We start from the raw sequence: 16,322 nt of genomic DNA, 5'->3' as shown, positions 1-16,322 counted from the left end.
AATTATAGAACTGAAAAATACAACAGAATTAAAACCTAGATGTATGGGCCAATAGTAGAGTGAAAATGACAGGATAGAATCCATGAACTTGAGGACAGATCATAGAATTTCCCCTATCTGGATAACAGAGAGAAAAATCAACAGAGCCTCAGGGACCTGAGGAACAATAACAAAAGAGACAATGATTTGGAACATTGGAGTCCCAGAAGGAGAGGAAGTGAGTGAGGATAAAAGAAGATTTAAAAAATAATAATAGCTGGAAATTTACCAAATTTGCCAATAGACATAAACCTACAGATTCAAAACGCTGAATAAAACCCACATAAGAGAACTAAAAGAAATGCACATGAAGACACAGCATAATTAAACTTTTGAAAACTAAATCAAAGAAAAAATATCGAAAGTATTCAGACAAAAATGACACATTACCTGTAGGAGAACATCTACTTGTATGATAGTGGATTCCTCACCTGAAACTACAAAGGTCAGAAGAAATGATACAACTGTTAACTGTGAATTCCATATTCAACAAAATTACTCTTCAGGAATAAAGGGAAAATAAGGACATTCTCAGACAAAGAAAGACTAAAGAATTTGTCCCTAGCAGACCTGTCATTAAAGATTGGCCAAAGGAGTAGTGGGAGTGGCCAAGACAGTGGGGTAGGAAGAACCTGAGCTCATCTCCTCCCTTAGGCACACAAGAATTGCAACTATTTACAGAGAAACTATCCATGAGAGTGACCTGAAGACCAGCAGAAAAGATCTTCTACAGCTAAAGATATAAAGAAGGAACCACAACAAGATGGGTAGGAGGGGCGGAGGGGCAGTATAGTCAAGACTCATAACCTCAGGTAGGTGACCCACAAATGGGAACATAATTACAATTACGGAAGTTTCTCCCAAAGGGTGAGTGGTCTGAGCCCCACATCGGACTCCCCAGCATGGGGGTTTTGCACTGGGAAGATAAGCCCCTAAAACACCTGACTTTGAAAGCAGCAGGGTTTGCATTGGGAGAGTTTGGGAGGCTGTGGAAAACAGACTCCATTCATAAAGTACATTCTAAAAATCTCACACCTTCCAAGACCCAGGGAAGAAGCAGTAATTTGAAAGGAGCCTGGGTCAGACCCACTAGCTGATCTTGGAGAGCCTCCCAGAGGGGCCAGAGGCAACCAGAGCTCACTCTGGGGACATAGACACTGGCAGCAGCCATGTTGGGGAGCTCATCCCACTATGAGGACACTAGTGCTGGTAAGAGCCATTTTGGAATACTCCTTCTAGTTCCAGGACCTGCACCCACACACAAGCCATTCAGCACCAGTCCTGGGTTGACTGAGGCCAGGCAGCTAGCAGGGCAGGGACAGAGCCCCACCCACCAGCAGGCCACCACCACCCTGGGATGCCCTGAGCCCTGGCTTCACCCAACAGCACGCCAACCCTAGCTCTAGGACACCTTGGACCCCTCAGCCAGATGTGTCAGGATTCAGGACACACAACAGAAGCCTTGGACCTCCCTGAGCCACAGCCATGCCCATTAGCAGGCCGACACTATCTCTGGGATGCCTGGAGCACAGTCAGCCACCCTGGAACCCAGCTTCACACACCAGGGGGCCAACACTAGCCACAGAACACCCAAGGACTCTCTAACCAATTGCTTCATGACCCAGCCCCACCCACCTCTGGTCCAGCACCAGGACCAGGACATGGCCCCATCTACCAGCAACTGGCAGCCACTGCAAAAGGCAGAACCTGGGAACCAACCAGACCAAGGCCAGCCATGTCTACCACTATGCCCAAAGTAATTAACCTGGCACAACAGAAGGACCCATGCAGCCCACATAGAGGGCAGCCCTAAAGTGACCACAGGGGAATGTGCTGCTGGACCCCACAGGACATTTGCTACATAAGGCCACATCTGGGAAACATAACAACCTACCAAATACATAGAAATTTTAAGAAAGCAAATGAGGCAAGATGAGGTGACAGAGGAGTATGTTGCAAAGGAACAAGATAAAACCCTAGAAGAACCAAGCGAAGTGGAGATAAGCAATCTACACAATAAAGAGTTTAAGGTAATGATCACGAAAATGTTCTGGAGAAGAATGGATGAACAGAGTGAGATGTTAGAAGTTTTTAACAAAGAGTTAGAAAATATAAAGAACAAAACAGAGGTGAAAAATACAATAATTAAAATTAAAAATACACTAGATTAGATGTAGAATCAACAGTAGATTAGATGATACAGAGGAATAGATCAAGGAACTGGAAGACAGAGTAGTGGAAATCATTCTAACTACAGGAAAAAGAAAAAAAATTTAAAAATGAGAACAGTTTAAGAGACCTCTGAGACAACATCAAGTGTACTAACATTCACATTGTAGGAGTCCAAGAAGGAGGAGAGAGAAAGGAAGGAGCAGAGAACATATTTCAAGACATGATAATGGAAAACTTACTTAACCTGGGAAAGGAAACAGACATCCAGGTCCAGAAAACAGAGTCCCAAACAGGATCAACCCAAAGAGGAGTAAAACAAACCATATTGTAATTAAAATGTCAAAAAAAAAAAAAAGATAATAAAGAGAGAATATTAAAAGCATCAAGGGAAAAGCAAAGTTTTCTACGAGGGAAAAGAAATAAAAGCAAAAAGAAACAAATTGGATCTAATTAAACTTAAAAGCTTTTGCACAGCAAAGAAAACCATCGACAAAATGAATGGGAGAAAATATTTGCAAATGATATGACACATAACAGGTTAATATGCAAAATATATAGACAGCTCATATAACTTAACATCAAAAAAAGCAAACAGGGGCTTCCCTGGTGGCACAATGGTTTAGAGTCCACCTGCCAATGCAGGGGACACGGGTTTGTGCCCCAGTCCGGGAGGATCCCACATGCCGCGGAGAGGCTGGGCCCATGAGCCATGGCCGCTGGGCCTGCACGTCCGGAGCCTGTGCTCTGCAACGGGAGGGGCCACAACAGTGAGAGGCCCGCGTACCGCAAAGAAAAAAAGCAAACACACTGATTAAAAATGGGCAGAATACCTGAATAGACATTCTTCAAAAGACATACAGATGGCCAACAGGCACATGAAAATATACTAAACATCACTAGTCATCAGAGAAATGCAAATCAAAACACTGAGATATCACCTCACACCTGTCAAAACGGCTATTAATTTTCTTCTGCTGCATGTGATCCTTGTGTGGCAACCAATCGTGTTACCTGATCCTGGCCATTGCTATTGGCTATCATCAAAATGTTCACAAATAACAAATGTTGGGAGGATGTGGAGAAAAAGGAACCCTTGTACACTGTTGGTAGGGATGTAAATTGGTGCAGCCACTATGTAAAACAGTATGGAGATTCCTCAAAAAACTGAAACTAGAACTACCATATGATCCCAAAATTTCACTCCTGGGTATATATCTGAAGAAAATGAGAAAACTAATTCAAAAAGAAACATGTACCCAAATGTTCATAGCAGCACTATTTACAATAAGCAAGATATGGAAGCAACCTAAGTGACCAAAAACATATGAATGGTTAAAGAAGATGTACACACACACACACACACACACACACATTGGTATATGAGCTCGGTGCTTTGTGACCACCTAGAGGGGTGGGATAGGGAGGGTGGGAGGGAGATGCAAGAGGGAGGAGATATGGGGATATATGTATATGTATAGCTGATTCACTTTGTTATAAAGCAGAAACTAACACATCATTGTAAAGTAATTATATTCCAATAAAGATGTTAAAAAAACAGCCATTAAAAAGAATGAAATTCTTCTATTTGCAACAATATGGATGGACCTAGAAAGTATCATGCTTAGTGATAGAGAAAGACAAATACTCTACATTACCAATTATATATGGAATCTAAAAAATAAAACAAATGAATGTGTATAACAAAACAGAAACATACTCAGAGATATAGATAATAAACTAGTGATTACCAATGGGGAGAGAGAGGGGGAAGGAGCAAGATAGGGATATGGGATTGAGAGATACAAACTACTGCGTATTAAGTAGATAAGGAACAAGGATATATTTTACAGCACAGGGAAATATAGCCATTATTTTGTTATAACTTTAAATGGAGTATAATCTATAAAAATATTGAATCACTTTGTTGTACACTTGAAACTAATATGAATCATTGTAAATCAACCATACTTTAATAAAAAAAAATTATAGGAACAGAAAAACAATAAAAAAGATCAATGAAACTAAGAGATTGTTCCTTGAAAAGATAAATGTAATTGATAAACCTTTAGTCGGACTCATCAAGAAAAGCAAGAGTCCAAATCAATAAAATCAGAAATGATAAAGAAGTTACAACCAAAGCCACAGATGTATTGGGTTGGCCAAAAAGTTTGTTAGGGTTTTTCCATAAGATCTTACATACAAAGGATCATGAAAGATTACCATGAGCTATTATATGCCAGTAAAATGGACAACCTAGAAGAAATGGACAAATTCCTATTGATAGAAATGTACAGTCTCCCAAGACTGAATCAGGAAAGAATAGAAAATATGAACAAACCAATTATGAGTAATGAAACAGAATCAGTAATTAAAAAAAACAAAAAACCTCCCACTAAAGAAAAGACCAGGAGCACATGGCTTCACAGTTGAATTCTACCAAACATTTAGAGAAGAATTAACACCTATCCTCAAACTATTCCAAACATTTTCAGAGGACGGAAAGCTTCCAAACTCATTCTACAATTCCAGCATCACCCTGATACCAAAACCACCAAGATATCACAAAAAAAGAAAATTACAGGCCAATATCACTAATGAACACAGATGCAAAAATTCTCCAAAAATATTAGCAAAGCAAATTCAATAATACATTAAAAGGATCATATACCATATAAATCAAGTGGGATTTATCCCAGTGATGCAAGAATGGTTCAGTTTCTGCAAATCAATCAATGTGATGCACCACATTAACAAATTGAAGAATAAAAATAATATAATCATCTCAATAGGTACAGAAAAATCTTTTGACAAAATTCAACATCCATTTATGATTAAAAAAAAAAAACTCTCCAGAAAATGGGAATAGAGGGAACATACCACAACAAAATAAAGGCCATATATGACAAGTACAAAGCTAACATCATACTTGATGGTGAAAACCTGAAAGCCTTTCCTATAAAATCAGGAACAAAACAAGGAAGCCCACTCTCACCACTTTTATTCACCGTAGTATTGGAAGTCCTAACCACAGCAATCAAATAAGAAAAGAAAAGGAATCCAAATTGGAAAGGAAGTATTAAAACTGTCACTGTTTGCAGATGATACTATGTGAATGTATGATACTATACATAGATAATCCTAAAGATGCCACCAAAAAACTTCTAAAACTCATCAGTGAGTTTATTAATTTACAGGATACAAATTAACATGCAGAAATCCATTGCATTTCTATATACTAACAATGAACTATCAGAAAGAGAAATTAAGAAAACAATCCCATTCACAATCACATCAGAAAGAATAAAATACCTGGGAATAAATCTAACTAAGGAGGTAAAATACCTGTGCTTAGAAAACTATAGGAATCTGATGAAAGAAACTGACTATGACACAAACAAATGGAAAGATATATAGTGCTCATGTACTGGAAGGATTAATACTGTTAAAGTGACCACACTACCCAACATGATCTGCAGGCTCAGTGCAATCCCTATCAAAATACCACCAGCATTTTTCACAGAACTAGAACAAATAATTCAAAAATTAACATGGAAACACCAAAGACCCCAAATAGTCAAAATAATCTTAAGAAATAAGAACAAAACAGGAGTTATCATGCTCCCCAATTTTAAATTATGTCACAAAGGTACAGTAACCAAATCAGTATGGTGCTGGCACAAAAACAGTCTCATAGAACAATGGAACCAAATAGAGAGCCCAGAAATGAACCCACAATTATATGGGCAATTAATCTGTGACAAAGGAGGCAAGAATATACAATGGGGAAAAGACAGCCTCTGCAATAAGTGGTGTTGGGAAAACTTGACAGCTACATGCAGAAGAATCAAACTGCCCTACTTTCTCACACCATATACAAGAGAAATCTCAAAATGGATTAAAGACTTAAATGTAAGACCTGAAACCATAAAACTTCTAAAAGAAAACATAGGTAGTACACTCTTTGACAATGGTCTTAGCAATATATTTTTTTGGATATGTTTCCTCAGACAAAGGAAACAAAAGCGAAAATAAACAAACTGGGTGTCATGAAACTAAAAACCTTTTGCACAGCAAAGGAAACTATTAACAAAAGAAAAAGGCTGCCTGCTGAATAGGAAAAGATATTTGCAAATGATGTATCTGACAAGGGGTTAATAGCCCAAAATAGAAACTCAACATCAAAAAAATGAACAACCCAATTTAAAAAGTGGGCAGAGGACTTGAATAGACATTTTTCAGAAGAAAGCACACAGATTGCTAACAGGCATATGAAAAGATGCTCAAAATCACTATTCATTGGGAAAATGAAAATCAAAACTACAATGAGATACTACCTCACACCTGTCAGAATGGCTATTATCTAAAGAACAACAAATAACAAGTGTTAGCGAGGATATGGAGAAAAGGAAACCCTCATGCACTATTGGTGGGAATGTAACTTGGTGCCACTGCTATGGAAAATGGTATGGAGATTCCTCAAAAAATTAAAAAATAGAACTACCATACGATCCAGCAATTCCACCTCTGAGTATTTACATGAAGAAGACAAAGACACTAATTTAAAAAGGTATATGCACCCCTGTGTCCATTGCAGCATTATTTACAGTAGCCAAGATGTAGATTAGAAGCAATGCAAGTCCCCATCAATAGATGAATGGATAAAGAAGATGGGGAATGCAGTGGAATATTATTCAGCCATAAAAAATGAAATATTGCAATTTCTGACAACATGACTAACTGAAGTAAGTCAGACAGAGAAAGGCAAATACTGTATAATTTCACTTATTTGTGGAATCTGAAAAACAAAACAAATGAACAAACATAACCAAACAGAAACAGTCATATTTACAGAGAACAAACAGGTGATTTCCAGAGGGGAGGGGTGTGGGAGAGGAGAGAAATAGGTGAGGGAGATTAAGGGGTACTAACTTACAACTACAAAATAAATGAGTCACGTATGAAATGTATAGTGTGGGGAATGTAGTCAACAATTACATAATATCTTTATATGGTGACAGATTAACAACTAGACTTATCATAGTAACCATTTTGCAATGTATGGAAATATCGATTCACTCTCTTGTGTACTAAGAACTAACAGTGTTGTAGGTCAATTACACTTCAAAAACAAACAGGCAAACTCATAAAAGATGAGATTAGATTTGTGGCTACCTGAGGCAGCGGGGAGGGAGGAACTGGATGAAGGTAGTCAAGAATTACAAGCTGCCAGTTATAAGATAAATAAGTACTAGGGACGTAATGTACAAAATGATAAAGATAACACTGTTGTACGTTATAAACAAAAATTGTTTAGAGAGTAAATGCTAATAGTTCTTATCCCAAGGAGAAAATTGCTTTTCTACTTCTTTAATGTTGTACCCATATGAGGTGATGCATGTTCACTAAACCTATTGTGGAAATCATTTCATTATGTATGTAAGTCAAATCATTATGCTATACATCTTAAACATACATAGTGCTGTATGTCAATTATATCTCAATATAACAGTAAAAAAATACCTCTACTAACAACAACAACAGAAATACATCTACATGTGGAACAACCCCTACAGAACACCTACTGAATGCTGGCAGAAGACCTCAGACCTCCCAAAGGGCAAGAAACTCCCCACGTACCTGGGTAGGGCAGAAGAAAAAGTAAAACGAGACAAAAGAATAGGGACGGGACCTGCACCAGTGGAAGGGAGCTGTGAAGGAGGAAAGGTTTCCACACACTTGGAAGCCCCTTCGCAGGCGGAGACTGTGGGTAGCAGAGGGGGAAAGCTTCAGAGCCATGGAGGAGAGCACAGCAACAGGAGTGCAGAGGGCAAGGTAGAGAGATTCCCGCATGGAGGGTCAGTGCCTACCAGCACACACCAGCCCTAGAGGCTTGTCTGCTCACCAGCCAGGGTGGACGGGGGCTGGGAGCTGAGGCTCGGGCTCCGGAGGTCTGATCCCAGGGAGAGGACTGGGGTTGGCTGCGTGAAGACAGCCTGAAGGGGGGCTAATGTGCCACAGCTAGCTGGGAATGTGTCCAGGGAAAAGGTCTGGAGCTGCCGAAGAGGCAATAGACTTTTTCTTGCCTCTTTGTTTCGTGGTGCACGAGGAGAGGGGATTAAGAGTGCCGCCTAAATGAGCTCCAGAGACTGATGTGAGCCGTGCCTATCAGCGCGGATCCCAGATACAGGAATGAAATGCTAATGCTGCTGCAACCACCAAGAAGCCTGTGTGCAAGCACAGGTCACTGTCCACACCTCCCCTCCTGGGAGCCTGTGCAGCCCACCACTGTCAAGGTCCCATGATCCAGGGACAACTTCCCTAGGAGAACACACGGCATGCCTCACGCTGTTGCAATGTCATGCTGGCCTCTGCAGCCACAGGTTCACCCCGCATTCTGTGCCTCTCCCTCCCCCCGGCCTGAGTGAGCCAGAGCCCGCTAATCAGCTGCTACTTTAAACCCCTCCTGTCTGAGCTGGAACAGACGCCCTCAGGCGACCTACACGCAGAGGCAGGGCCAAACCCAAAGCTGAACCCCACGAGGTGTGCGAACAAAGAAGAGAAAGGGAAATCTCTCCCAGCAGCCTCAGGAGAAGCAGATTAAAACTCCACAAACAACTTGATTTACCCTGCATCTGTGGAACACCTGAATAGACAATGAATCATCCCAAACTGAGGCAGTGGACTTTGGGAGCAACAATATATATATTTCTCTCCTTTTTCTCTTTTTTCTGAGCCGTGTGGATGACAGGGTCTTCGTGCTCCAGCCAGGCATTGGGCCTATGGCTCTGAGGTGGGAGAGTCGAGTTCAGGACATTGGTCCACCAGAGACCTCCCAGCACCACTTAATATCAAATGGCAAAAATCTCACAGAGATATCCATCTCAATGCCAAGACCCAGCTCCACTCAACAACCAGCAAGCTACAGTGCTGGTCACCCTATGCCAAACAACTAGCAAGACAGGAACACAGCCCCACCCATTAGCAGAGAGGCTGCCTAAAATCATAATAAGGTCACAGACATCCCAAAACAGACCACTGGATGTGGTTCTGCCCACCAGAAAGACAAGATCCAGCCTCATCCACCAGAACACAGGCTCTAGTCCCCTCCACCAGGAAGCCTACACAACCCACTGAACCAACCTTACCCACTGGGGGCAGACACCAAAAACAACGGAAACTATGAAACAGCAGCCTGCAAAAAGAAGACCCCAAACACAGTAAGTTAAGCAAACTAAGAAGACAGAGAAACACACAGCAGATGAAGGAGCAAGGTAAAAACCCACCAGACCAAACAAATGAAGAGCAAATAGGCAGTCTACCTGAAAAAGAATTCAGAATAATGATAGTAAAGATGATCCAAAATCTTGGAAATAGAATGGAGAAAATACAAGAAATGTTTAATAAGGACCTAGAAAAACTAAAGACCAAACAAACAATGATGAACAATACAATAAATGAAATTAAAAATTCTCTAGAAGGAATCAAGAGTAGAATAACTGAGGCAGAAGAATGGATAAGTGACCTGGAAGACAAAATAGTGAAAATAACTACTGCAGAGCAGAATAAAGAAAAAAGAAGGAAAAGAATTGAGGACACTCTCAGAGACCTCTGGGACAACATTAAACGCAACAACATTTGAATTATAGGAGTCCCAGAGGAAGAAGAGAAAAAGAAAGGAACAGAGAAAATATTTGAAGAGATTATGGTTGAAAACTTCCCTAATATGGGAAAGGAAATAATTAATCAAGTCCAGGAAGCGCAAAGAGTCCCATACAGGATAAATCCAAGGAGAAACATGCCAAGACACATATTAATCAAACTATGAAATATTAAATACAAAGAAAAAATATTAAAAGCAGCAAGGGAAAAACAATTAACATACAAGGGAATCCCCATAAGGTTAACAGCTGATCTTTCAGCAGAAACTCTGCAAGCCAGAAGGGGGTGACAAGACATATTTAAAGTGATGAAAGGGAAAACCTACAACCAAGATTGCTCTACCCAGCAAGGATCTCATTCAGATTGGATGGGGAAATTTAAAACTCTACAGACAAGCAAAAGCTAAGAGAATTTAGCACCACAAAACCAGCTTTACAACAAATGCTAAAGGAACTTCTCTAGGCAGGAAACACAAGAGAAGGAAAAGACCTACAATAACAAACCCAAAACAATTAAGAAAACAATTAATAGAAACATACATATTGATAATTCACTTCAATGTAAATGGATTAAATGCTCCAACCAAAAGGCATAGACTACCTGAATGGAAACAAAACCAAGACCCATATATATGTTGTCTACAAGAGACCCACTTCATACCTGAGGACACATACAGACTGAAAGTGAGGGGATGGAAAAAGATACTCCATGCAAATGGAAATCAAAAGAAAGCTGGAGTAGCAATTCTCATATCAGACAAAATACACTTTAAAATAAAGACTATTACAAGAGACAAACAAGGACACTACATAATGATCAAGGGGTCAATCCAAGAGGAAGATTTAACAATTGTAAATATCTGTGCACCCAATATACGAGCATGTCAATACATAAGGCAAATCCTAACAGCCATAAAAGGGGAAACCGACAGTAACACCATCATAGTAGGGGACTTTAACACCCCACTTTTACCGATGGACAGATCATCCAAAATGAAAATAAATAAGGAAACACAAGCTTTAACTGATACATTAAACAAGATGGACTTAATTGATATTTATAAAACATTCCATCCAAAAACAACAGAATACACTTTCTTCTCAAGTGCTCATGGAACATTCTCCAGAATAGATCATATCCTGGGTCACAAATCAAGCCTTGGTAAATTTAAGAAAATTGAAATCGTATCAAGTATCTTTTCCGACCACAACGCTATGAGACTAGATATCAATTACAGGAAAAAATCTGTAAAAAATACAAACACAGGGAAGTTAAACAATACACTATTTCATAACCAAGAGATCACTGAAGAAATCAAAGAGGAAATCAAAAAATACCTAGAAACAAATGACAATGAAAACACGACAACCCAAAACCTATGGGATGCACCAAAAGCAGTTCTAAGAGGGAGGTTTATAGCAATACAATCTTACCTTAAGAAACAAGAAATGTCTCAAATAAACAACCTAACCTTACACCTGAAGCAAATAGAGAAAGAAGAAAATAAAACCCCAAAGTTAGCAGAGGAAACAAATCATAAAGATCAGCAATAAATGAAAAAGAAATGAAGGAAACAGTAGCAAAAATCAATAAAACTAAAAGGTGGTTCTTTGAGAAGATAAACAAAACTGATAAACCATTAGCCGGACTCATCAAGAATAAAAGGAAGACTCAAATCAATAGAATTAGAAATGAAAAAGGAGAAGTAACAACTGACACTGCAGAAATACAAAGGATCATGAGGGATTACTACAAGCAACTATATGCCAATAAAATGGACAACTGGAAGGAGTGGACAAATTCTTAGAAAAGCACAACCTTCCAAGACTGAACCAGGAAGAAATAGAAAATATAAACAGACCAGTCACAAGCACTGAAATTGAAAATGTGATTAAAAATCTTCCAATAAACAAAAGCCTAGGACCAGATGGCTTCACAGGCGAATTCTATCAAACATTTAGAGAAGAGCTAAAACCTATCCTTCTCAAACTCTTCCAAAATATAGCAGAGGGAGGAACACTCCCAAACTCATTCTATGAGGCCACCATCACCCTGATACCAAAACTAGAGAATGATGTCACAGAGAAAGAAAACTACAGGCCAATATCACTGACGAACATAGATGCAAAAATCCTCTACAAAATACTAGCAAACAGAATCCAACAGCACATTAAAAGGATCATACACCGTGATCAAGTGGGGTTTATCCCAGGAATGCAAGGATTCTTCAATATATGCAAATCAATCAATGTGATATACCATATTAAGAAACTGAAGAATAAAAACCATATGATCATCTCAATAGATGTAGAAAAAGCTTTGGACAAAATTCAACACTGATTTATGATAAAAACCCTCCAGAAAGTAGGCATAGAGGGAACTTTCCTCAACATAATAAAGGCCATATATGACATACCCACAGCCAACATCATCCTCAAAGGTGAAAAACTGAAACCATTTCCACTAGGATCAGGGACAAGACAAGGTTGCCCACTCTTACAACTATTATTCAACATTGTTTTGGAAGTTTAAGCCACAGCAATCAGAGAAGAAAAAGGAAGTAAAAGGAATCCAAATTGGAAAAGGAGTAAAGTTGTCACTATTTGCATATGACATGATACTATACATAGAGAATCCTAAAGATGCTACCAGAAAACTACTAGAGCTAATCAATGAATTTGGTAAAGTAGTAGCATACAAAATTAACACACAGAAATCTCTTGCATTCCCATACACGAATGATGAAAAATCTGAAAGTGAAATTAAGTAAACACTCCCATTTACCATTGCAAGAAAAAGAATAAAATACCTAGGAATAAACCTACCTAAGGAGACAAAAAAACCCATTTGCAGAAAATTATAAGACACTGATGAAAGAAATAGATTCAATAGGTGGAGATTCAAATAGATGGAGAGATATACCATGTTCCTGGACTGGGAGAATCAACATTGTGAACATGACTATACTACCCAAAACAATCTACAGATTCAATGCAATCCCTATCAAACTACCAATGACATTTTTCACAGAACTAGAACAAAAAATTTCACAATTTGTGTGGAAACACAAAAGACCCCGAATAGCCAAAGCAATCTTGAGAAATAAAAACGGAGCTATAGGAATCAGGCTCCCTGACTTCAGACTATACTACAGTGCTACAGAAATCAAGACAGTATAGTACTGGCGCAAAAACAGAAATATAGTTCAATGGAACAGGATAGAAAGCCCAGAGATAAACCTACGCACATATCATCACCTTATTTTTGATAAAGGAGGCAAGAATATACAATGGAGAAAAGACAGCCTCTTCAATAAGTGGTGCTGGGAAAACTGGACAGCTACATGTAAAAGAACGAAATTAGAACACTCCCTAACACCATACACAAAAATAAACTCTAAATGAGTTAAAGATCTAAATGTAAGGCCAGACACACTATAAAACTCTTAAGAGTAAAACATAGATCCTTTTTGACTCACCTTCTAGAGTAATGGAAACAAAAACAAACAAATGGGACCTAATGAAACTTAGAAGCTTTTGCACAGTAAAGCAAACCATAAACAAGATGAAAAGACAACCCTCAGAATAGGAGAAAATATTTGCAAATGAAGCAGCTGACAGAGGATTAATCTCCAAAATCTACAAGCAGCTCATGCAGCTCAATAGCAAAAAAACAAACAACCCAATCCAAAAATGGGCAGAAGACCTAAATAGACATTTCTCCAAAGAAGACATACCGACTGCCAACAAACACATGAAAGGATGCTCAACATCATTAATTGTTAGAGAAATTCAAATCAAAATTACAATGAGATAGCATCTCACACCCGTCAGAAGGGCCATCATCAAAAAATCTACAAACAACAAATGCTGGAGAGGGTGTGGAGAAAAGGGAACCCTCTTGCACTGTTGGTGGGAATGTAAATTGATACAGCCACTATGGAGAACAGTAGGGAGGTTCCTTAAAAAACTACAAATAGAACTACCATACCACCCAGCAATCTCATTACTGGGCATATACCCTGAGAAAACCATAATTCTAAAAGAGTCATGTACCACAATGTTCACTGCAGCTGTATTTACAATAGCTAGGACACGGAAGCAACCTAAGTGTCCATCGACAGATGAATGGATAAAGAAGATGTTGCACATATATACAATGGAATATTACTCAGCCATAAAAAGAAATGAAATTGAGTTATTTGTAGTGAGGTGGATGGACCTAGAGTGTCTCATACAGAGTGAAGTAAGTCAGAAAGAGAAAAACAAATACCGTATGCTAACACATATATATGGAATCTAAAAAAAAACAAAAACAAATGGTCATGAAGAACCTAGGCGCAGGACGGGAATAAATACGCAGACCTACTAGAGAATGGACTTGAGGACATGGGGAGGGGGAAGGGTAAGCTGGGACAAAGTGAGAGAGTGGTATGGATGTATATACACTATCAAACGTAAAATAGATAGCTATTGGGAAGCAGCTGCATAGCACAGGGAGATCAGCTCCGTGCTTTGTGACCATCTAGAGGGGTGGGATAGGGAGGGTAGGAGGGAGGGAGATGCAAGAGGGAAGAGATATGGGGATATATGTATATGTATAGCTGATTCACTTTGTTATAAAGCAGAAACTATCACACCATTGTAAAGCAATAATACTCCAATAAAGATGTTAAAAAAAAGTGGAAAGAAAAGTAATATAAGTACAGACTGTCCTTCACCTCATGAGTTTTATAAATCATATCTGTTGATTGAAACAAAAATTACAACACCAGCTGATACTCAAGACAATGATATTTAAATGTGGGGAAGGTGAGGGACCTATGGAGGTAAGGTTTCCATACTTCACTTGAAGTGGTGGTAGGGTGATATGGTAACAAGGAGGTGAAAAGTGGTGTAAAAAGGCAACAGGAAGAATCCTTGTGGTGTAACTTTTCTGTATCTTGACTGTGATGGTTGATACATGCACCTATGCATGGGATTAAATTGCACACACAAACAAATGAGTACAAGACAGATGCAGACGTCTAAATAAGATTTGTGAATTGTATAAATACCACTATACTGGTTGTGATTTTATACTATAGTTTTGCAAGATGTTCTCACTGAGGTAAAGGATACATGGGATCTCTGTGTTATCTCTTACAACTGTATGCGAATCTATAATTATCTCAAAATAAAAACTTAAATTTAAAAAATTAACCAGACCTGACCCTAAAAATCCTATAAATACCGTTCCATAGCTTCCTCCTTTTTAGACACCACTAAAACTCTCAAGACAGAGTTCTCCTTGCTGCATTAAGTTTAATAGACTCAGTTTTGCCCAATTAAAAAGAAAAGAGGGTGTCAGTGATATGTACCTACATTTCCAAGTTTCCAGAATGTGCTCAAATTCTTAACATATTATTTCCATATTTTCTACTAGTCACCAGCCACAGGAAGACTTTACATGTTCAACTCAGTAAACATTCTTGTGGAATAGTTTTATCACAGGCATTCTGGAACCTTGGTTCAATCTCAGGGCTTTTATGTCTGATTTGTTTTGACTGGTCTCTTTAAAAGTAGGTGCTTCTTGATCATCAAAGGAGTGCTTTCTTGAACCTCCTCATATAACAAAGTCTTTGGCTCTGCATCTACACATAGAGTCACAAGAATGTAAAGGATACAGTGGATAATCAAAGAATATATAGCTTTAACAATTAAGCCAACAAATAGTCCTGAACATATACAAAGCATTTCATTCAGTTTTGCTTTATTTTCCAAACCAAATGCAATCTGTGGGTAGGAGAAGCATAGAGAAGGTCTGAAATTTCTCTTTTGTTCTTTTGAACTATGGTCCATTTTCTTAACATGTGAAGGTTCTTCAATTTAGACTTGTTGACTGTACTGCGGGGCCATCTCTCTCATTAGAGTCACTGGAGAGCAGCCACTTCCCTTTTGGAACCTCTTTCTCTTCTGTTTTCCTCCTGTGGTCTGTGTCCCTTTACCACCTTTGTGCCTCTCTATTTGGAAACACAGTTTTTATACTAGGCCACCATCATGGGGAGGCTCTGACTTCCATGAGTAATGTGTCTATACACAGGTATTTTATATTGTGAAGGGGGGGATCCTCCTTGTCTATCTCTTTTTATTATCCTGCTGAATACATCTGACTCCTTCTTTGTCTTGACAAGGACATGATATTGCCATTGCCTTGGAATGTGCCTTCCTTAGGAAGGCAGGAGGAAACAGAAGAAAAGTGTCACTCCCTAACTACATAAGTTGGCTTATCCATTGAATAGTCTACATTTGTCTGAAGAAAGTTTCATGATCAGATACAACATCAAGTACATCTCACAGTCTTACTAGAAATTTACAAGATTATAATTATGAATTTTTAAGCAAATTCATAAACTTCGGATTTTACAACAAAAAAAAGAAAGACAAGTAATGATGAATTCTACTATTTATAAC

This window comes from Stenella coeruleoalba (assembly GCF_951394435.1).
Source record: "Stenella coeruleoalba genome assembly, chromosome: 14".
NCBI lineage: Eukaryota > Metazoa > Chordata > Mammalia > Artiodactyla > Delphinidae > Stenella > Stenella coeruleoalba.
Note: the sequence above shows the minus strand (reverse complement) of the source record.